This window comes from Dasypus novemcinctus, chromosome 30 (genome assembly GCF_030445035.2).
Source record: "Dasypus novemcinctus isolate mDasNov1 chromosome 30, mDasNov1.1.hap2, whole genome shotgun sequence".
NCBI lineage: Eukaryota > Metazoa > Chordata > Mammalia > Cingulata > Dasypodidae > Dasypus > Dasypus novemcinctus.
The window spans coordinates 33,132,002-33,154,757 of NC_080702.1; the positions used below are offsets into that span (position 1 = coordinate 33,132,002).

At 34.9% G+C, this 22,756-nt stretch overlaps 1 pseudogene; it reads left to right on the forward strand.

Annotated features, from left to right (window-relative positions):
• The window catches only part of LOC131276759 (vomeronasal type-2 receptor 116-like), an 80,828-nt pseudogene that overhangs the window by 55,475 nt on the left and 2,597 nt on the right, over positions 1-22,756 (forward strand).

The window sequence follows — 22,756 nt, forward strand, 5'->3', positions numbered from 1 at the left end:
GAGAGTTATCCCCTCTCAGACCAAATGAATTGTGCCATAAGCATAAAATATTTTACACAGTCCCATGTTAAAGCAGGAGTTTCAACCCCTCATTCCACATGCTTCCACAGACTCCTAGTTTAGCATATGTAAAAACAAAGGAACCATTTCTTCTTGGAATGTAGATGATTCAAAGTCTCAGGCAACAATCCAAGCATTAAAAAGAAAAAAAAATCTGTTTCATAGAATATCTTACTTGCTTCATCATGAACTGGTTAAGGAGACATTGTTCTTTGAAATATGTGAGGAAGAACCCATTGTGCATGACTACATTTACCTTTTTTAAGTATATTGAATTTTAAATATAGATGTTCAATGAAAAATATAGAGGATTCCCACATGCCTCACTCCCTTCCCCTCCCACACTTTCCAACATTAACAACATTCTTCCTTAGTGTGGAACATTTGTTACAATTGATGGACTCACATTGAAGCACTGTAGTTAAGTGTGGATTATAGTTTACATTGTATTTTACACTCTGTCCCACACAATACAGTATTATGAGAAAATATATAATGGCTTGTATCCATCCCTGCAATGTCATTCAGGACAATTCCAAAGTCCAAAAAATGCCCTATATTACACATGTATTTCCCTTTTCCTCCCCCTCAGAACTTCCAGTGACCATTGTCTTCACCTCAATAATAAAATACCTAACATTGCTGGAATAACACTAAGAATGTTCTAGAATAACCATAAAGTTTCCATAGTCCACCTTTCATTCCCTGATCCTGAGGATGCTGGGATGTTGTTGCTCATCCCACCTCTAAATGAGTGAGTCTTAGATCCCATGGACTGATGGATGAGACTAACTGGCTTGCACTTGCAGTTTCTCTCGTTCCTTGAGGTGGATGTGGTCCATCATCATCTCCTTGATACTTGTCCTGGGTGTGTCCAATGAAATGGAGAATAGGTGCTAGAACTCTGTTGAGATTTAGGGCCCAACTGGCACATGGACACATCAAACATTTAAGTCTTACCAAGGCTAGTACTAAGTAGAGGTTCAAATAGAATGTGCAGAAGAACAGTGTGTAGGGAAACCACAAATGAGTCTAACTCTGTCACAGAGTCCAAAGTAGGGCTCATTGGCAGGTGTGAAATACAATTACAACTTGAGAGCTCTTTCTGCCAATTTGAATCACTTGCATCACCTATATCCCAATAAACTTCAGCACAATATTCATCGTCACATGAAATTGTCTCAAAACCCTCAAATATGGTAATGAACTTACCAATATATATGACTTCAACAAAACCAGTGGGAGTGTTTATGTATGAACTTCACTACTACCTGGAAGAGAGAGTAAAAAGCCCCTGTTGTCTCTTTCTTCCTGGTGTTATAGGATCTGCCATCAACAGTCTCAAAGATCATTAACTGGCCCACAATCAGAGGAAGTACACCTGATGTGGTATTCCCAAAACATAGAACTTCCTGCCCTGACCATTGATTAACTCATAAGTGTATGTGCCCGTGAGATGGGCACAACTTTAATTTCCCTTCTAAGTTAGTGGCCATAAGCCCTTTATTTTTTATCCAGGGTAATAAAAAATTCATGTGTTGCCTGTGACATAGATGGTTGATATGGTGGAGAGTATATGGGGTATTAAAGTGACTGTTCTCTGATTTTGGGTGACAAAAAATAAGTGTTTCCTACATAGCTCTGTGTTCCTATAGAGGTGCAATTATTAGGGAAAACTATCTGTTGATGGAGAAATGGATCAGTGTAACCTGTTGATCTATGGTTTAAACACATTTTACAGGGACTGAGTAGATAAGTGTGTCAAATTTTAAGAATTCAAAATGTAATTTTACTTTCACATTAATCTTATGGTATTGGTTTGTAATTTCTGAATATTACATGACTGCTGCTTCCCAGGCTTGGGCACATTGGATTGTGAGTGTTTCTAGTCACAGGAATGATATTGGGCCTGCATCCACCTTAGGAGGCATGCTGTTTGCCTTAATATCAGACATAGTTGTGTGAGGTTGTCCATCTCGCTATTGGACAATGATTCCTGGATGTCCTTTGATAAAGCATGACTGCCATGAGCCCCTATTAACAGACCACCTTTCTGATGCAATAAACACTAGTTTTTTTTTACAAGGGATAGCACTCAGTCTGCCTGGAGAGGAGGTGGTCTGTGGGGCATTGCTATCCCTGGACTGGGGTGAAATCATAGCTCCGAGGGGACAGAGGATAATCCAAAACATATTTTCCAAGTCTTGTTTTTCACCTGTGCACAGAGCCTCAGCTGCAGAGCCCCAGGGCAAAAAGTGTTACAGGTCACCCTATTGTCTAGAGAATTTGGAAAAGCTTAGCAAAAAAGAGGTCATCACAGCCCTTAGATTTGAGTTTCCAGGTCATAACAACAATATATACACCCAGATGTATCTGCATGAGTCTGCAGGTTCTATTTCAGCTCTGAATGCCCCTTACCTGGCACACAATTAAAGCTTTGGCTAAATTGGGGAGCTACTTTGAAGATGTACCTATTGATTTTCATTGCCCTGCTCCTGCACCTTCCCCTTTCTGCATGGAAGTTAACGGATCCCTCCTGCTTCCACAGAATGAAACCCAGTGTATTTAAGGATGGAGATATGGTTATTGTGGGGTTTTTCCCCATATATATACTTCTAATGGAAGAAAGGATTGCCCAGCCTATCAAGGAATTCTATTTCCAGCAGTGAGTGCCATTTTCATTTATTTTCTGCCTCATTCTTTCTTTTTTTTTTATTGATTTTGTAAAAATATTACATTAAAAAAATATGAGGTCCCATTCGACTCCACCACCCCCACTGCACCCCTCCCCCCCCCCAGCAACACTCACTACCATCATCATGACACATCCATTGCATTTGGTAAGTACATCTCTGGGTATCTCTGCACCTCATGGTCATTGGTCCACATCATGGCCCACACTCTCCCCCATTCCATCCAGTGGGCCCTGGGAGGATTTACAATGTCCGGTGATTGCCCCTGAAGCACCATCCAGGGCAACTCCAAGTCCCAAAGACGCCTCCACATCTCACCTCCTCCTGCCATTCCCCATACCCATCAGCCACCATGTCCACCTTTCCCACTCCATTGCCACCTTTTCTCTGAGGTCCTTGAATTGGTTGTGTCCGTTGCACCTCTATGTCAAGGGGAGGCTCAGATTCCACATGGTTACTGGATGCAATCCTCCTGCTTTCAGTTGTAGGCACTCTAGGCTCCATGGTATGGTGGTTGTCCTTCTTCAACTCCATCTTAGCTGAGTGAGGTGAGTCCAATAATTCAGATTGTAGGAGCTGGAGTCTGTTGAGGCTCAGGGCCTGGCTATCATATTGTCAGTAAAAAGATTCAATCCCCTAAATATATCCCTTGAGTGATGTGTAGATAATTTGCAGATGGCTAGCCCAACATACTCCACCTTATTTTCCTTGCCTTCCCACCTGCTCTCCTACATCTTAGATTGTCCATAATCTTCTAACTGGATTTTTTTCTTTCAAAGGAAAGGAAAAATATTGCATTTTTCTTCATTTTAGTTCCCATGACTTTCTTTTTTCCATTTCTGGAACATAAGGGCTGCATCCTACTCCATCAAACTCCTCTCTCCTTGCCTCTCTTCTGACCTCAGTTTCCACATGCGGTGGATGAAATGATAAACCTTAGAAACACAATCCACTGTCATTAGGGCTTTTCTAAGAGGTTATAGAAAAATGTGTCTTCCCCAAATTAGAGGTCCGCTAATGCTTCTTTCTCCATAGTTATAATTGCTAATATTCCTACAAGGATGCCACAAATATCTGGGGTCCACTTGCATGTACAGATTTCTTACTGTAGACAGCTGGTTGTTCTTTGAAATATCTTTATATCAAAGCCTGCCAGGTATCCTCCCTGCCTCCTAAAGCTGCCAACCAGGCCACGATTAAAAAGATGAAGGATCTGTGTGTCATTTTCATCTCCAGGATGATTCTGATTTATTTTTGCATTTAAACTAACTGGGTTTTTAGATTTATCTGAATGCCGTTTCTATAGCCAATGTTCTAGAAATGAATTGATAAATCTGCAGGAATATAGGTTTCAAAAATCTCTTTAAAAATATTTTTGATGGGCTTCCAACAAATAGATTCTGCTTGAGTGAAATAGGGTGTTTCATTAAAGAAAATGATGGCTTAATACTTTTTTGAAGCTTCCAGACACATTTGTTTTACAAGCAGCTGCACACATTTGTGACTGCTGTTGGCACGGTTCAAAAATTGCTGTAGAAAGAGTTTGCAACTCAGTTTTCTTACTTTTCATTTCTAGTTGTTTTTCTGATTATCTCTTTGATTCTCTGACAAAACTGCAGTGATTCACTGCTCATTTCCTTTCTGTAATTTTCCAAAATTGCTGTGAATCTCTGTGATATACACACAGCTCATTCTGATGGGCACTGCTGATTGTTCTCCAGTGTCAGGGCTGCACGAGTTGAGGGTGGTTGATTCACGGCATTCTGGCCTGAATCTCCTAAGGAAGAAGGCAAGTTGAACTCATGTCCCAGCTTGCATGAAGCACCCTGTAAGGTGGAGGGGAAGAGTTTGTGCATTGTCAGAGAAGGAGATATTAAGTGCTTTTCTTCTTATATTCTGCTGTTCTCTCAAACTACCAAAGGAAAATGTGCACTTCGTGGATTTCATTGTTTTAGAGTAGAAGCTCAGAGTGACACTTGCTAGAATGCCCTGATAATTAAATAAGGCTTTCTTTTCCGTGGTGACTTATCCACTAGGTTCAGAAGGTGCAGTGCCCAGTGCTGACCACACTGGGGGTCAAGCAATGTTTTAATATCCTTTTAAAACTTAAGAAAAAAAAATGTTTTGTCAAGGAAAATGTTTTAATATATAATTTCAATGAATTTGCCTTTAAAATAACTCAGTCATAAAAAGTAAAATCTATATAATAATGTCTCAGACCATGGAAGTTGTAATGAAGTCCTGAACATATTCTTTACTTTGTCTGTGCTAAAAATTTGTATATAAGGTTGAGATCATTCTGTCCCCATTCCCCTTAAATGTGACTTGCATATAAAAGATGCCATGAAGAAAAATACATGTTTCCAAAATACAATTTGTATGCCTACATATATTAAAGTCTTGGGGCTAAAATAATTTTTATCCAGTAAAAAATTTTGTGTTTTTATTGGGTTCTAATATTTTATTACTATAATTAAGTACATAATTAATATAGTAATAGATCTTTGCATTATGAAAGCAGCTAACAGAATTTTTGGGGTTAAGTAGTTGAGTGCAATTCTTGGTGTGTTTTAAATGTTTTATAAGCATATTATAAAAGAATCCTCCAGAAATATACTAATTGACACTTTCACTAGGTATAAAGGAAAACATCACTTTCCTTGTATTGTTTTTGAACATGCTTGAATGAATTAATGTTTGATAATGGTATCCTGTTGATCACATTTGCATTTTTTAAAATAAGTGTTGGATTAATATTTTCTTGGGTTAATTGGTCTTAGAATATATTGTTTGGTGACTGAAACTTTGGTCATTTTTTCTATTCATATATATAACTTTTCACTTTTTACAAATGTTTTAGATATTGAAAATATAAAGTATGTGGTTACAAATAGTCATTTAAGGGCTGTGGATGGAGATCAATGATTGAGCATCTGCTTCCCATGTACAAGGTCCTGGGTTCAATCGCTTGGACCTCCTAAAATATTTTTTTTATCCTGTTGTTCTTTAAAAAAAAAATAGTTTTGATTGTGGCATATTTAAATCAAAAACAAAATGAAACTTCAGTTAAGTAAAATCCAAACATCTTTTCTCCTATTCTGTCTGCCTTTTTGGCCATGCCACTCCAATCTGTAGGTTTATTAACAAGGTGCTAATTCTAGTAGTTTGTTTTATTTTTGAAATATGAAAAGTGTATGCCTCTCAGATGAAGTAGATTACTTCAATTTTATATTCCAAAATTATTTTCTTTCTCCACTAATTAAACCCATTCATTTTCCCCCTCCTAGTTTTTCAAGACCACCTGGATGATACATGAAACATTCCCTTAGACACAAATCCTTTCTCTATTTTCTATTATTTCCTAGAGATACAACAATATCTTCCTGTGTCATTACCACACTCTTTAAAATATTGTGGCTAATTAAAAATTGCAGTTATTGCTTTTGGTAAATCAAATTCTGCTTTTAGTGTTCTCAATTATTTTCCCTAATTTCCTGAACTTCTCATGCTTCCAGGAAACTTCTAAAATTGTATTACCATGATGTTTAATATAGTTCCCTGAATTTTTATAATTTTTTACCAACTTACATACAACCTCCAAAGTTTCCATTTTAAGCACTGTCAAGTGTACAATTCAGTGGAATTAATGGCATTCACAATGTTGGGATACCATCAACAGCATCCCTTACCCCAACCTTTCATCATCTCTAACAGAAAATACTTGCCCAATTAGAAACAATTTCCCCTTCCCTCATCTGCTGGGCTCTGGTAATTTATCTACTGTGTTAGCTTTATTTAAGAAATCAATTTTTGACACATATTTATAAAGCATAAATTTAGTCAAAGTGTACACTTGTATACTCACATAGTTGTGCATATATCACTTCAATAATTATGAGAGCATTTTCATTATTCTAGGAATATTAATAATAACAAAAAGCAAAAACAGGAAAACTCATCACTGCTCAATCTTTCTATGCTTCTACTGTATTTAGCTGCTATTCTGTTTTTATTTAGTTCATTGGAATTTATATTTTGTAGAAATGGTTTTAAACATGGAAGATCACCCATATTCATATTTCTCATGAGGTTTTACTATGTTTTATAATGCAATGTTAATTTTTTTAGTGATCCTTCTAGTAATATACATGTACTTAGATTTTACTTTTCATCCTTAATCATATCCATATAAAAACTCTGTGCTAGTTACTAACACTATGATGTGCTTTTTCCACTACTATTCCTTTCCAAAGATTTACAAGCAACCTCTTAACAGTTCAGCAATTTGTTAAAAACTATCCATTCCCTACCCTCATTCTATTTTCTAATTATTAATTCCATGATTGAATACAACATTTTTAGTTCATAATAACACCATCATACAATATTTATCCTGTGTTAACTTTTATAGAAATTTTGTAGATTTGTTTGTACCTTTGCAATATTGTTTTCAAAGTTTTTACATTCCTTGATAAGATATTTATAATCTTATCCACAGGAGATGCAGTAATGTTTAAATGTATTGCTATCATATATATCTTCCCTAAAAGCTTCTATAAGCTGTTGTTATAATATTGAAAAACCATTGACTGTTATATATTTGTTTGAGTACCATCTTATCAAGTACATTACCTTATCACATTTACTATTGGAATTCCTATGTGAACAACCTTACCCACAGCAAATTACTGTGACTCATTACTCTTTCCATTTTTTTTTACCTGTTATTTTATTGCATTATCTAACTGACTAGAAATTCCAACAATTTAATAATTCTGGCACCAACAGAACTTATACATATTCTTGATTTTAAAATGAGTGCTTTTTGTGCAAGGAATCTTTAGCAATATTCATCCAACTATACATGAGGAAAATGACACTCATAAGTAAATTTGGCTAATAGTGAGGATTCATTCAGACTGCAAGGAGAGAGTATGGAATGTGGAGATGAGTCCCTGGGTGGGGGTGATTCAACCATCCCTGACTTTCACCTACTTTCAGTTGATTCAATGTCTCTGATTTAAGCAAAGTCTATATTCTAATGTTAAGAGGGTTTGTGCTTTTAAGCATATTCAGTAACAACTCTCCTAAAATAATATGTTCAGTTAGAAGTTGTTCAATTTTCTTAAATTCTTTCTTTCTTTTTCAGTATTGTGAAAGCGTTTCTCACTAGGTAATTCAATTTATTTTCATAAAGCCTGTACCATGCTTTTTCTATATTTTTATTTATGAGATATTTGGGGGGAAAAGGAAAATACGAAAGGCAACATATGGAATTAGAGGTAAAGGTTCCCAAGGAAGATAAGAATCAAAATAAATCAGAGGTAGATATATTTATATCAGACAAAATGGGTAAGGATAAAATGCATCATTAAGAATCAAATGGTAAATTCATAATGATAAAAACACCCAAGTCATCAAAATAGTATAGTCATTGTTTTGTATTAATGAAGATATAAAACCCTAAGATTAATAATGCAAAACAGAAATAAGAAGATATAAAATCAGTTATCATAGTGGAAATTTTCAAAATTTATCTCCCAAACAAATGATAACATCTATCTAAGAAATATAACTTCTATTTGATAAAAGAATAATAAGTTTGATTTATTGAGCACATTTGGATACCTGTGTGCTACTATTGAAAAATATCCATTCTTGTCAAACATACAGGGTGCATTAAGCTACAGTTAGTCATATTTTAATCAAACCTGAAAAAAAGGACTTTTGAAAGAAATACAAGATATTTTTATTTTTATTGCAATTTCAGATAAAAGTAATAAAAATGAAAGGTATTTCCATTGGTCTGGACGATGATTTCCTAATAAATAAATGGGAACTTAGTACAAGCTGCAGAAAAGATGAAAAGAATAAGGATTATTTAGAGAAAGTACCCCTGAAAAAAATCTTGATTAATTATTAATAATAGGATTTTATTTTTTCAGTTAGCAAACAGATGATAGACTTTTTAGAATTTATGATGCTGTTGGTCTTAGACCCTAAAGTTTTTCCTCTCCTATTAGCTAAACGTAATATTCAATTCCTCCTCCTTCATCATTTCTTTTCTCCCAAATCTTCCTGCCTTGCCTGATTCCTCCTTCACTGGGTCTCTGAGGCTCTTCACAGTTCATTGATTTTTGATGATGAAAGATCCAAAACTTGGTGGGGTAGATGTTTAAGCTAATTGACTGTCAGTCTTCTGTGGGTCACTCTGTCTGTACCATCCACTTCTGCCTGTTTTGTGGATCTGATCGGTTAAGGAGATTCACACTTTAGTTGGAATTAATCCCTCTTCAAACTCATGACAATATTGTTAACATTCTACACACCATTTAATAATATATTAATATGAAAAAAAGGATTTTGGTTCCAGAATTAAAGAACAAATCCTACCATGAATGTGGTCTGCTTTTCCACTCATTATACTTTCCATTGTCGCGACTCATACATTTCCCCACATAGGTTGAATTCAGTTAGGGCTTTATAGAAATTTTTAGGTTTTAGCATTAGCTAAAATTCTGTGAATTCAGAAGACTCAGTCTAGAATGACTTCAGTGTGTTTTCCTCCTTAATTTGGTCATTGAATTTGATTGGTAGATAATCATGATTTGTGTCTTTCACCTACATATGCCTGTGCCCACCACAAAGGTTTCTAACCAAGAACTACCAGTATGTTCTGGTCATGCTTTTTGCCATTGAAGAGATCAACAGGAACCCCAATCTATTACCCAATATTTCCCTGGGATTTGATATCTATAATGGCCTGCACAGTGAACAGAGGACTTTGGAAAGTCCCATCATTTCGCAATCTGGGCCGGACAAGTACAACCCTAATTACAACTGTAGGAAAGAAAGCAAGTCGGTAGCAGCCCTTACAGGAATAACATGGGCACTTTCCGTTCAGGTTGGGACACTGCTGGAACTCTACAAAATTCCACAGGTAAGCCTGGGTGGAGTGGGGGGAGATTAAATCAAGTATCCTTTGTTGCAATTTTCAGGAAACTTAAAAGGAAAGTTCAAATATGGAATCGTGTTTGTGCATCTCTGAAAGGGTGTGACCATTATACAGAGAGTAGGTGGGATGTGCACATGACCTTTATATGGAACAATATCAATGCAAGGGAGGTGAGGGACATGGGGGGTTTATGGGAACCTCATATTTTTTTAATGTAACATTTAAAAAAGATAAGGAAGGGAAAAAAACAAAAAAACAAAACAGGCAATGGGGGAAGAGACAAAGGAGTTCCCCAGGCCTCAAATACTGATGAATTATTTTCTAGAACTCTCCCAGGAATTAGAAGATGATTAGAAAATAGAAAGTACAAGTCTTTCCTTCTCTGTTTCTAAGAATGCTTAATATTTATTGGGTTTGAAAGGGTAGATCACCAATTCTCTTCTTCATATGGATTTAATTTCTCCTTACTCCGCAGCTTACCTATGGCTTTTATGATCCTAATCTGAGTGATGAAGGCCAGTTTCCATCAATCTATCAGATGGCTCCCAAGGATACCTTTCTGGCCCTTGGCATGGTTTCACTGATGCTGCATTTCAACTGGACCTGGGTGGGGCTAGTCATCTCAGAAGACAAGAGAGGTATCCAGTTTCTATGGGACTTGAGAGAAGAGATGGACAGAAATGGAGTCTGTGCAGCCTTTGTGGAAATGATCCGTGTCACTGAGAGATCATATTTCTCATTGGACTGGCCGTATCATTTACGTATCAAAGAATCATCAGCGAAAGTGGTTGTCATTTATGGTGACTCTGACTCATTAATGGGTTTGAGTTTTTGTAAATGGGAATTGTTAGTGATAGGGAAAGTCTGGATCACAACCTCGAAATGGGATGTTATCACAAGTAAAGGAGACTTTTTCCTTGACTCATTCCATGGGACTCTCATTTTTTCACAGCACCATGGTGAGATACCTGGTTTCAAAACTTTTATCCAGACTGTTAACCCTGTAAAATACCCAGAAGACTTTTACCTTACTAAATTGTGGTTCATCTCTTTTGATTGCTTGCTTTCTGAATCTGACTGTAACACTCTGGAAAATTGTCCTCCCAATGCGTCCTTGGAGTTGATGCCTTGGTGGCAGTTTGACAAGGACTTGAATGAAGGAAGTTATAATGTATATAATGCAGTGTATGCTGTAGCTCAGAGCCTTCATGAAATGCTTCTTCAACAAGTAGAAATGCAGTCAGTGGGAAATGGAGATGGGCTTATTGTTGAGCCTTGGCAGGTAATGTCTCTTCCATTTGATAGCACGTGTTTTTTAGAACACATCATAAATGTGACTTTCTTAGAGTGCCATATGTGCTCAAGTTTATAGATTAGGGTTCTTTCTCCAAAATCCCAGAATTCACTGTACTTGTTTTAGTGTCTAGGAGGTAAATCTAGTCTTAGGTAGAAATGGTCATCAAAAAGAAAATGCCATTGGCATGGAGGAAATGAGTTTATAATCAAACTCAAAATTTTTGTTACTAAGACATCAAAACCCTTCCCAACTAATGTTTTAAATAGTAAATATCAAGACATCTTCCACGAGGCACTTAAATGACAACAGGAATTAATTCTTTTTAGACTTCTTAGACAGTGCTGTGTATTATATTTATATTATCACATTTAGTTCTACAACCACTTTAGATATTGCTAACCATGCTTTGCAATATGATACTCTGGGAGAATTCAAAGAGTAAATGAGTATGGTTAGGTATAATCTACCTTAAGATTTTCTGCAACCCACATCTATAGATTGTTTTACTATCTTGTCTTTAAAGTTTTCTGCCCAAGCTGAGTATTATTTTATTGACTTTATGACATGTTAGACCTCCATACATTTTATTTTATTGAAATATTCATACATGAAAATGCAAAAACATTAAGTGTATAGTAAAAGCTATGAACTTACAAAACAACCATGCATATCATACATTGGTCCCATACATCATACCACCACCAACATCTTGCATTGTTTTGAAACATTTGTTACAATCTATGCAAGGATGTCATCAAAATATTACTAATAATTTTAGTTCATATCTTATATTTGTGTATTTTCCCCCAAACCCCTACATTATTTTTTATGTTTTTTCAATATAGAGGTTGTGAAGTTAAAAAACAATCATACATGTGTTCAGAATTCCCATACAATATATATTCACCAACACATTACACAGTGGTGGAATATTTAATATGGATTATGAGATAATAGTATCAGACTGTTATCAACAATTGTTGTCCAGAGTGTATGTTTGTCAAACTTTTCCATACCTCACCATTATCAACACAGTATATTTTTGGTATTGAGTTGAGAATATTACAGTAATGCTAGTAACCACAGCATTGTATTCCAGCATAGGTATATACCAGATTTTGTTTACCATTCATTGGTTGATGGACACTTAGATCATTTTCACCTTTTGGTAATTGTGAATAATGCCACTATGAACATTGCTCTGCTGATGTCTGTGTGTCTCACAATATTCAGTTCTTCCAGTTATATTCCTAGTAAAGAAATGCTGGGTCATACAGCAGTTCTATATTTAAATTTCTAAGGAACTGCCAAACTGTCTTCCACAGAGACTGCACCATTTTACAGTCCCACCAAGAGTGAAGGAGTGCTCCTATTTCTCCACATCCTCCCAGCACTTATTGCATTCTAATTTAAGAAATAATGACTGTTCTATTAAGTGTGAGATAGTACCTCATTGTCATTTTGATTTAAATTTCCCTGATAGTTAGTATCATGGAACTTTTTAAAATGTTCTTTTTGTCCATTTGAATTTCCAATGTCCTCTTTGGAGAAATGGCTTTTTAAATCTTTAGCCCATTTTTAATTTGGATCCCTTCCTCTTTTACTGTTAAGTTGAATGATCTCTTTAAATTGAATGGAAATTATACCTTTATCACATATCTTGTCTCCAAATATTTTCTCCCATTTAACAGGCTGCCTTTTCAGTTTCCTGGCAATTTCCTTTGAATCACAAAAGTGTTTAGGTTTCTGGATGTCCCATTTATTCATATTTTTCTTTGATGCTTGTGCTTTCAGTGTAAGGTTTAAGAATGTATCACTTACTTCCAGATCTTGAAGACATTTTTCAACATTTCCCTGAGAAGCTTTATGGTTTGCTTTCCTTTCATCCATTTATTGTTAATTTTTGTAAAATGTAAGAGATAGGCGTCCTATTTCTTTATTTTGGCTACGGATATCCAGTCTCCCAGCACCTTTTGCTGAATAGGCTGTTTTGCCCCACAGGGTGGGTTCTCAAAAATCACTGGACCACAGATGTGTGGGTCAGTTTCTGAACAGTCAGTTCATTTCCGTTGGTCTATGTGTGTATCTTTATGCCTGTTCCATGATATTGTTACCACTGTAGGTAGGTAATATGATTTTAAGTCTGGATGTGAGAGTCCTCCAACTTCACTTTTCCTTTTGAACATGTTTCTGGCCATTTGTGGATCCTTACCCTTCCAAATAAAATTTTGTAATCGTGTTTTCCACTTTTTTGAAAAAATGCTGGTGGAATTCTTATTGGGATTGCATTAAAGCTGCATAAAAATTTGGTTAAATTGGCATCTTAATTATATATAGTCTTCCAATCCATGAGCATGGAAAGATCTTCCAATTTTTTATGTCTTTTTAAAAATTCTCTTAACAATGCATTATAGTTGTATGAATATGTGTTTTACGTTATGTTGAAATTTATTCCTAAACATGAGATTCTCTTATTTGCTATTTTAAATGGAATTTTTTACTTCATCCTTCCAATTGTGACATTACAACTGTATAGACATACCACTCATTTATGCATATTGATCTTGTATCCTCACAATCTACTGAAACTTTTTATTAGCACCTCCAACTTTATTGTAGATTTTTTGGATGTACTAGATATAAGATTATATCACCTGCAGTAGTGAAATTTTACTTCTTCCTTTTCAATTTGGATGCTTTTTATTTACTTTTTGCCTGATCATTATACCTAGAATCTGTAGCAGTATATTGAAAATCAAGAGTGACAGTCGGCACTCTTTACTTCTTCATGGTCTCCCTTTGAAAGCTTTCAGTCTTTCATCTTTGACTACAATGTTAGCTGAAGGTTTTTCATATATGACCTTTATCATGTTGAGAAAGTTTCCTTCAACTCCTATCTTCTGCAATATTTTTATCTTGAAGAGATGCTTTGTTTTGTTAAATGTCTTTACTGCAGCAATCAATAAAGTCATATGATTTTTCCTCTTTGATTTATTAATATGCTATGCTATGTTGATTGTTTTTCTGGTGTTGGACCACATTTTCATGCTTCATTAAAACCCACTTTATCATGATGAATAATTCTTTTAATGTGTCAATGAATTCAATTATCCAGTGTTTTTGTTGAGGATATTTGCATCCATACTCATTAGAGAAATTTGATTGTAATTTTCTTTTTTCCAAATATCTTTATCTGGCTTTGCTATGAGGGTGATATTGACTTCCTAGAATGAGTTTGGAATCATTCCTTGTTGATCAAACTTTTGGAGACACTTGAGTAAGATTGTTATTAAATTTTCCTTGAATGCTAGGAAGAACTCACCTGTGAAACCATCTGGTCATGGGATTTTCATTTTGGTGTGTTTTTTTTTTTTTTTTGATGGTTGCTTCAATCTCTTTATTTGTGATTAGTTTGTTGAGGTCTTCTATTTCATTTAGAAACAGCATAGTTTGCACAGTCCTAGGAATTTATTCCTTTCCTCTAAATTGTCTGGTTTTCTGGCATATATTGTTCATAGGATGCCCTTATGATGTTTTTTTTATTTCTGTGTGGTCGGTAGTAATGTCTCCATTTTCATTTTGTATTTCATTTATTTGTACCTTCTCTATTTTTTCCTTTAGCAGTCTACATATGTGTTTGTCAATTTTGTTTATCTTCCTAAAGAACCAAATTTTGGTTTTGTTAATTCTATTTAGTTTTTCTGTTGTTGTTGTCAAATTCTTTTATTTCTCTTCTCATCTTTCTTTTTTTCCTTCTCCTTGCTTTTTCACTACTTTGCTGTCCTAGTTTCTCCAGCTGAGGAGTTAGGTTATTGACTTTAACTCTTTCTTCCTTTAAATGTAAGCATTGAGGACTTTAAATTTCCTTCTCAGCACTGCCTTGATTGCATCCAATAGGTTCAGATATGTTGTGTTCTTATTTCCATTCATGTCATGCTATTTGTGGATTTACTCAAAATTTCATATTTGACCCCCAGAATATTTAATAATGTGATGTTTAATGTTCACATATTTGTAAATTTCCCACTTTTTTGCCTCTTGTGAATTTCCAGTTTCATTCCATTATTATCAGAGAAAGTGTTTTGTATAATTTAGATCTTGTTGAATTTATTGAGATCTGCTTTGTGATCCATCATACAGTCTTTCTGAAAAAAGATCCATGAGCACTTGAAAAGAATGTTTCCCTGCTGTATTTGGATGCATTGCACTGTATATATCCAGTGGATTTAAACCATTTGTCATATTATTCAAGCACTTTGTTTCTTCATCGATCCTTTGTGCAAATGTTCTCTCGAATGCTGAGAGTGGTGTATTGAAGTCTTCACTATTATTGTAGGACTAACTTTTCTCCTTTCAGTTTTGCCATGTACCTTGGGACATATTGCTTAGGTCTACATACATTTATGACTATTACTTCTTCATGGTGTATTGTAACTTTTATTAATATATAATGTCCTTCTTTGACTGTAATGAAAACTTTGCTTTTAAAGTCTATTCCATCCAATATGAGTAGAGCTACTCAAGCATTCTTTTTTTGTTTACTGCATGCAGGGAATATCTTTTTCTAGTCTTTCATGTTCAATCTCTTTGTATCGGGGTTTTAAGGTGAGACCCTTACAGACAACCTATAAATGGCTCATATTTTCTTATCCATTCCATCATTCTGTGACTTTTGACTGGGACTTTAATCCATGAATATTTAATGTTATTCCAGTAAAATCAGTTCTTATTTAACCCTTTTTAAGCTTTGGGTTTTATTAATCATATTATATTTTCACCACTCTTTTGGCACTTTTACTTAATTACACTGATATAATGTTCATTTCTAGACTCTCTTTCAAGACTGTCTCCTTTTTTTTCTTTTCAGACTCTAGCACTCTCTTGAGTATTTCCTATAATGCTAGTCTCTGTAATAAATTCTCTCAGCTACTGTTTTTCTATGGCTCTTCTAAACTCACCCTCATTTTTGAAAACAGTCTCACCAGATATAAAGTCTTGGCTGGTATTTTTTCTCATGCAGTATCTTAAATATATCATGTTGCTTTCTTATTTTATCCATTGTTTTCAAGGAGAAATCATCAATTTAATTTGGTATCCCTTTTATATTATATATCACTTTTCTTTTACTGCTCTCAGAATTCCCTTGTCGTTTTTGGTATTTGACATTCTGATTACTGTATATTTTGGAGGTGGTTTATTTGTATTTATTTAGATGGCAGTATATTGTGTATCTTGGACATGGATATCTAAGTTCTTCAATAGGATTGTGAAATTTTCTACTATTATTTCTTCAAATAATCCTGTCCCTGTTCCCTTATCTTCTCCTGCTGGAAAACAAATGACATATATCGTTCCATGTCTCTTTCTGCCATTTAGTTGAATGAGACTCAGCTAATTATTTCTGGTCTTTCCTATCTTTGTTCTTTTGTATGTTTACTTTTAGAAGTGATACCTTCAAGTTCAAAGAACTTTTCTTCTCCCTCCTCAAATCTGATATTATATGCCTCCAGTGTGTGTTTAATTTCATTTATTGAATCATTCTCATAGGATCTGTTGTTTTTCTATGAATACTGTCAAATTTTTCTTTGTGCTCACACAGTATCTTCTTAAGGTTCTTAATCCCTTTATCCATCCCATTGAATTTATTAAGGAGATTTGTTTGAAGTCTAGGATTAGCAGTGTCAAATCCTTTGTCATCTGGAGGGTTTTCTTGATCCTTTAAATGGCTCATGTCTTCCTGTTTCTTGTTATGGATTGTATTCTTTTTGATTGTTTGTTTGTTTGTTTTGGTACCTTGGCATCTGGCTTACAAGATTTATTTATAATAGATGCAGGTTCTGCGTATACTCTAGACCCTTATTACCTTTTCTCTTTTGTTGGTGTTGTAGTAGAAGCTGAGGGTGAACTTGATTCTGTAAGCTTGTAGGCGTAAGCTGCTTTTGTTGCCCTGGTGCTGATTAAGCTTCTCCAATATTTCTTCTCTGCCACGAGTAAAGACAGAAGCTCAGCCACGATAGTAATCCAAGATGTTCAGGCAAAGATTGTCTGTAGTTGCCCAAAGAGACTGATGAAGCATCAGGACCCTTCCTCCCCTGGTATGGGTGGGGGTAGAGATTCAGGTATGGGCTTCAAGCTATGCCATGTAGGTTCAAAATGTGAGGCCAAGGTAGACTGACATAGCTCCAGGACCTCTCCCTGCTGGGGGTGGGGAATGACCCTCTGGAGTGCCCAACAATCATATTCATTTGGGCCAAATATGGCAGCAGTTGCCCTGAGGAACTGCTGTTTAGGGGGTGAGACCAGAATCACTGACAGCCTCCAGTTTAGTCTGTGCCTACCAATACCTGGAGTGGCTGAGGAAACACCAGTGCCCTCTAAATCTTGGAGCATGTGGGGGTGGATCCAGAGGCACCTAACAGTTCATTCCATGCATGCCAGAAGTGTCTTCCATTGCCCAGAGAGACTGAGAAAATGCCAGCATTCTCCTATCCTTTTGGGTCACAGGAGTGTACCCACAGGTGACCAAATGTTCAGACCATGCAATCTGAAAGTGCCTGCCATTGCCTGGAAAGGCTGTGGAAACATCAGACCCTTCCTTAACTTTTGGAAGTTGGGGGCAGATCAAAAGATCCTCATCAGTTCAGTCTATGCAATCCAAAAGTGCCTACCATTGCCCAGAAAGGCTGGGGAAAACCAGCTCCCCTCCTATCCTATTTGGGGAGCAAAGGTGAAGATGGAATTGAAAGTGATTACAAAACAACAGTCCAAGCCTTCCAACTATTCATTCTGTACTTGTCAAAATCACCTGTGGTTACAGGGAGAGGTTGGTCCAGGTCTCCCCAGCTCCCTCCCTGCCAGAGCTGGGGCTGGAGCCTAGGCTAGGTCTGCTATTCAATTCTGGTGGAAAAAAGCCAGTCCCTACCTTCACTTTGATTTTCTGTCAACCCTGCCTCCCATCATGCCAGAGAGATTTAAAAGGGAGGCTACTGTTCTTTTTCTGACTTGGGCAGTTTCAAACTTTAGCTGTTCTTAGGATTATACTTTATCCAGTTGAGTGTAATAATCAGGAGCTGAAGTTGACACCCAAGTCTCTTCCTCTGCCATTTTTTCAAAGTGGTGCTTCCAATTTCAGAGATGTTGCAGACTGCTCCACAGTCCTCCAGATGCCCCCAAAACAGGTGCTTTAGATAGTTCTGGGTGATTCTTATTTGCTTTGTAGGACAAGCTGACATTTGTAACTCCTTACTTGGCCACCATATTTTCCCATCTTCCCTCCATTCACTTTTATTTCTTTTAGTTCATTAGATGCTAATAATTAATTTGCATTTTGTAGCAGGGCTCACATAGGTTCATGTATGTTCCCTAATTTGGGTTTTCAATCTTTAATCTTTCGACAAACTCCCTCACAAAATTATGTCTCTTTTAGCTGCACCCATTTCTGAAAAACATACAATTTAAAAATTCTGTTGGTGACTGCATGATTTTGGATGAGGCATGGAAATCGGAGGCCCAGTTTGACATTCTTAACTTTTGGAATTTCCCTGAAAGTTTTGCTCTAAAAGTTAAGGTAGGACAGTTTGCCTCAGATGTGCCACACAATCAACAATTTTCAATATCTGAGGATATGATAGAGTGGAACGCAGGATTTTCAGAGGTGAGTATGTCTCAATCATCATATTTTGTATTACATATAAGAAAATCTCTTTATAGGGGATTTCTTCTTCCTTACTACTTAGTAAATTGCCACATGTGGGTATTTAACATCTTACCTTTCAACTTGAAAATTTTTCTTACCCAGTGTCAAATGGATGGTAAGAACACATTTATTCAAATAATGTATTTGTAAATTATTATGTATTTCACATGTTACAATGAAAATGAAATCCTTCCAGATAAATTGATTTATGTATTTAAAACTTAAATTTGTGTTTGGGTCAAAACCACTAGCAGTGTTATATTTTGGAGAATTAAAGTCACAGTTGTTAACACATTTTTTATTTTCTTCTCAGACTCCCCACTCAGTATGCAATGAGAAGTGCATTCCTGGATTCAGCAAAACCTCTCAGTTGGGAAAGCCTGCCTGCTGCTTTCTTTGTACTGCATGCCCAGAGAATGAGATTTCCAATGACACAGGTAAGTTCATGCCCAGAAGAATGTCTCACCTCTCCTTTATGTCCCCCACTCATACAAGGTATTGAAAAGTTTCTGTAGGAAACTAGAGTCAAAATTTATCCTTCCTTCATTTAGCAATTTAATTTTATAATCAATAATATTTTCCATTGGAATGACATTCCTCTGCAATAATCTATCCTATTTGATAAGCTTTAGCCACATTGCAGGCAGAGTCATCTCTAGGAAACACTTTTTCTGAACCCACAATAGTAAACTAAGTTTCATTATCCTGTAACTAACACATTGTATTATAAGTACCTGCTCTCCATCCTGTTTGAAATAATATTTAGATTGTATCAAAAGTTTGGGTCTTAATCATCTTCAATTTCCCCATGACTAACCCTGAGATGAAGAACAGGTGCTCAGAAAATTTGTGATGGTTTTAAGAATGAGTATTTCCATGGCGTGCTATATGAGGACAATATAGCACAGCCACAATGAATGGGTTTCACTTTCTGCTTTCTCATAGTTCACAGCTGACTGGGGGGACAAAAGATAGGGATACTTTGTGTACATGCTTAAAGCCTGCAATTAGTGCATGTATAGAGTCTTAAGGGCCTGCGATTTCATTGGGACAAGTGGTTCCAAGGAGTTTTTTATAGAGGCAGTAGCATTAGTATTCTCTAAGATGAATAAAGGGGCAATAAACTCTTGGCAGAATTCTTATGAATGAGAGAAAGGCAAATCACCACTGCATATATTATTCAGAGATTCAGAGAACTTCAAAACAAAGGATCGGTATGACTAAATCATAGAAAACTTTGAGGATAGTGATGGAAACATACAGAAATGTGACAGAAAAATAATGTGCCATATGTTTTTCATAATACAATTCTAAAAATTAACCATATTCATGATATTACCTGTTGGAATGGCATCTTCAGTGGGGAATTTCTGATTATCATTTCTTGATTAATATGCAGTTAAATTTTCCAACACACTATTATTTTATGTTTTGGAGATGTGTTCAGACTAATATAACCTTGCAATTAGTCAATTTGGGAAAATGATCCATGTACACATCAGTACAAAATAGTTTCAAGTATATGATTCATGTGCACATATAAAGAATGCATTAATCATCAACTTCAACTCCCACATGTTTGAAGATTAAGAAATATACTTTTGGGCAACTCATTTAATTTAGATAATACAATAGATTTTATGAAAATTTTGAAATTGAAAATGCTGCATTTCAATTCATTGGTATAGAGCTAAAGCTAACTATTTCAGAGAAAATTGTATAATACTAGAATATATAATTTTAAATAGTTTAGTATATCTATTTAAATGAAAAAAGCTGATGTATTCATCAAAAATTAAAATAATAAAAGCAAGGAAATCATAAATAAAAGACAAGATAAAAAATATGAATATAAGAAAGAAACATAATAAAGGACAATATAGATAGGATAAAAAGATAAAGTTAACTCAAGAATTAGAAAAAAAATTAATAATCCCTAGAATGGTGTATTTAAAAAATTGAAATTTGCAAAATATGTAATACCAGGACTTAAAAAGTTGCCTTCTGTGCAGAATTTTGTAACATAAAAGGCTAGTAAAAATAATTTCATGCCAATACATTTGAAAATGTAAATTATGTACACAAATTCCCAAAAAACTAAAAGTTATCAAAACATGTCCCAAGGAAAAAATGAAATATCTCAAAAGTTTCATGTCTCCTTCAGTTATTGAATTCATAGTTTAAAACATTTTCATACATTTTTATATTGAGCAATGTCTTTACTGGGGAATTCCACCAAACTTTCAAGGCAAAAATAATACTAATTACTTAAACTCTTACAAGGAATAGGAAAGAAATCGGAAAACTTCTCAATTCTTTTTATGATTAGTGTTTACCATATGTATAAATATCTTATAAGGTCATTACCAGATAGAACATTTACAGGTGTCTTGCTTTTTAAACATAAACTCACAAATCAAAGAAAAAAAATTGCAGTCTAAGTTTCCAGCGATAATTTTAAAGACGTGTTCTCACGGCAGCAAGGTAATTCAGTACATATGACCCTGAAAAGTAGGAACAATCATCTAGATGAATGCTGGAAAACATTTAATAAAATTCAACACCCACCTGTGTTTTTAAATCAAACAACAAAAATAGCACTTATCAAATAGGAAACGAAGGGAATCATCTTAATCCCTTAAAAGACATATCCTGAAAACTAACAAGTATCACTATTTGGAAGCATTCATCCCTGGGAGATCAATAATGAGACAAAAATCTACAATATTCACACAACTACCAATACACTGGGGTTCTTTTCCAATGAAATATTGGCAGGAAAAGAATTGGAAGGAATAATTATGAGAAGGATAAACTATAGTTGACATAATTTGTGAAGGATTTTATTGCGCAAGTCTAAAATTGGTAAGATTTTATAAATTGTTATTAGTGGTCTGAATACAAGCATAATATAAATCGTTCTTATATATGCAAGTCATAGGACTTTCTAAAATGTAATTGTTAGGATGATATTTACAATATCTTGAAAGTGTTAAATGCCTAAAAATAATATTAAGCAAAGTGTTGAATGACTTCTGCACATAAAGATACAGAAAATCATTTAGAAAAAATTAAAGAAGACTAAATAAATGGAGGGAAAAACCATATTCATAAGCGAAAGTATTCAGTATTGTAAAGGTATCAGTATACTTCAAATTGATTGATTCAGTGCAATTGCTGTTAAAATCACAACATTTTGAGGCAACTGAAACTTATTAAATCATTCATATGAAATCAAACAGGAGAAAAAATTAGCTAAGACAAACTTTAAGACAAAGTGAAATTGAAATACTTATTCTACCTGCATCATTTCTTATAATGTCACAATAATGTTTTTTCAGCATAGGATAGAAAAGAAAAAAAAAATCCAAATGGTATATCCAGAAACAAAGTAGTCACATAAAGATTCATTAAAATCAGGCAAATTGGAATTCTAAATGTAAAAATAAAAATATTAAAGAAACATAAAGAAGAATATTCTCATCTTCAAAGTCGAAAATTTCTTAAATAAAACAAATGTAACATTTAATAAATGTTAACTACACTAATACTGTTATTTTCTGTTCATCAATGAATGGTCAAGCCACAAGTGGATTAAATTATTTAAAATAGATCTAGTCAACAATGAATTACATCAAGCATATACAGGGAGCTCCTACAGAAACAAGATAAGCAAAAATTTCATTAGGAAAATAGTTCAATGTGTGAACAAGCCCTCCTTACCAAAATATCTCCAAGCACACAGTGCACATATGTGATAGTGCTTAATTAATTATTCACAAGGAAATTACAGTTAAAAAGCATAATAAAATAGCTTCAAACATCCCCATAAAAGCTAAAATTAAACATTATTATTATTACTGTGTCCATTGTTGAAGAGAATATGGAACAACTGGATGGTAAATTGGTGTAAAACTTTGGAAAGCTCTTTGGTATTACTTGCAATGGCAAATATTTGTTTATTATATGATCCAAAATTATAGCATCATATTGTATGAAATATGTTCATGGCAGTAGATTTAATAATAACCAATACTCGTAAACAATCTAAAAAT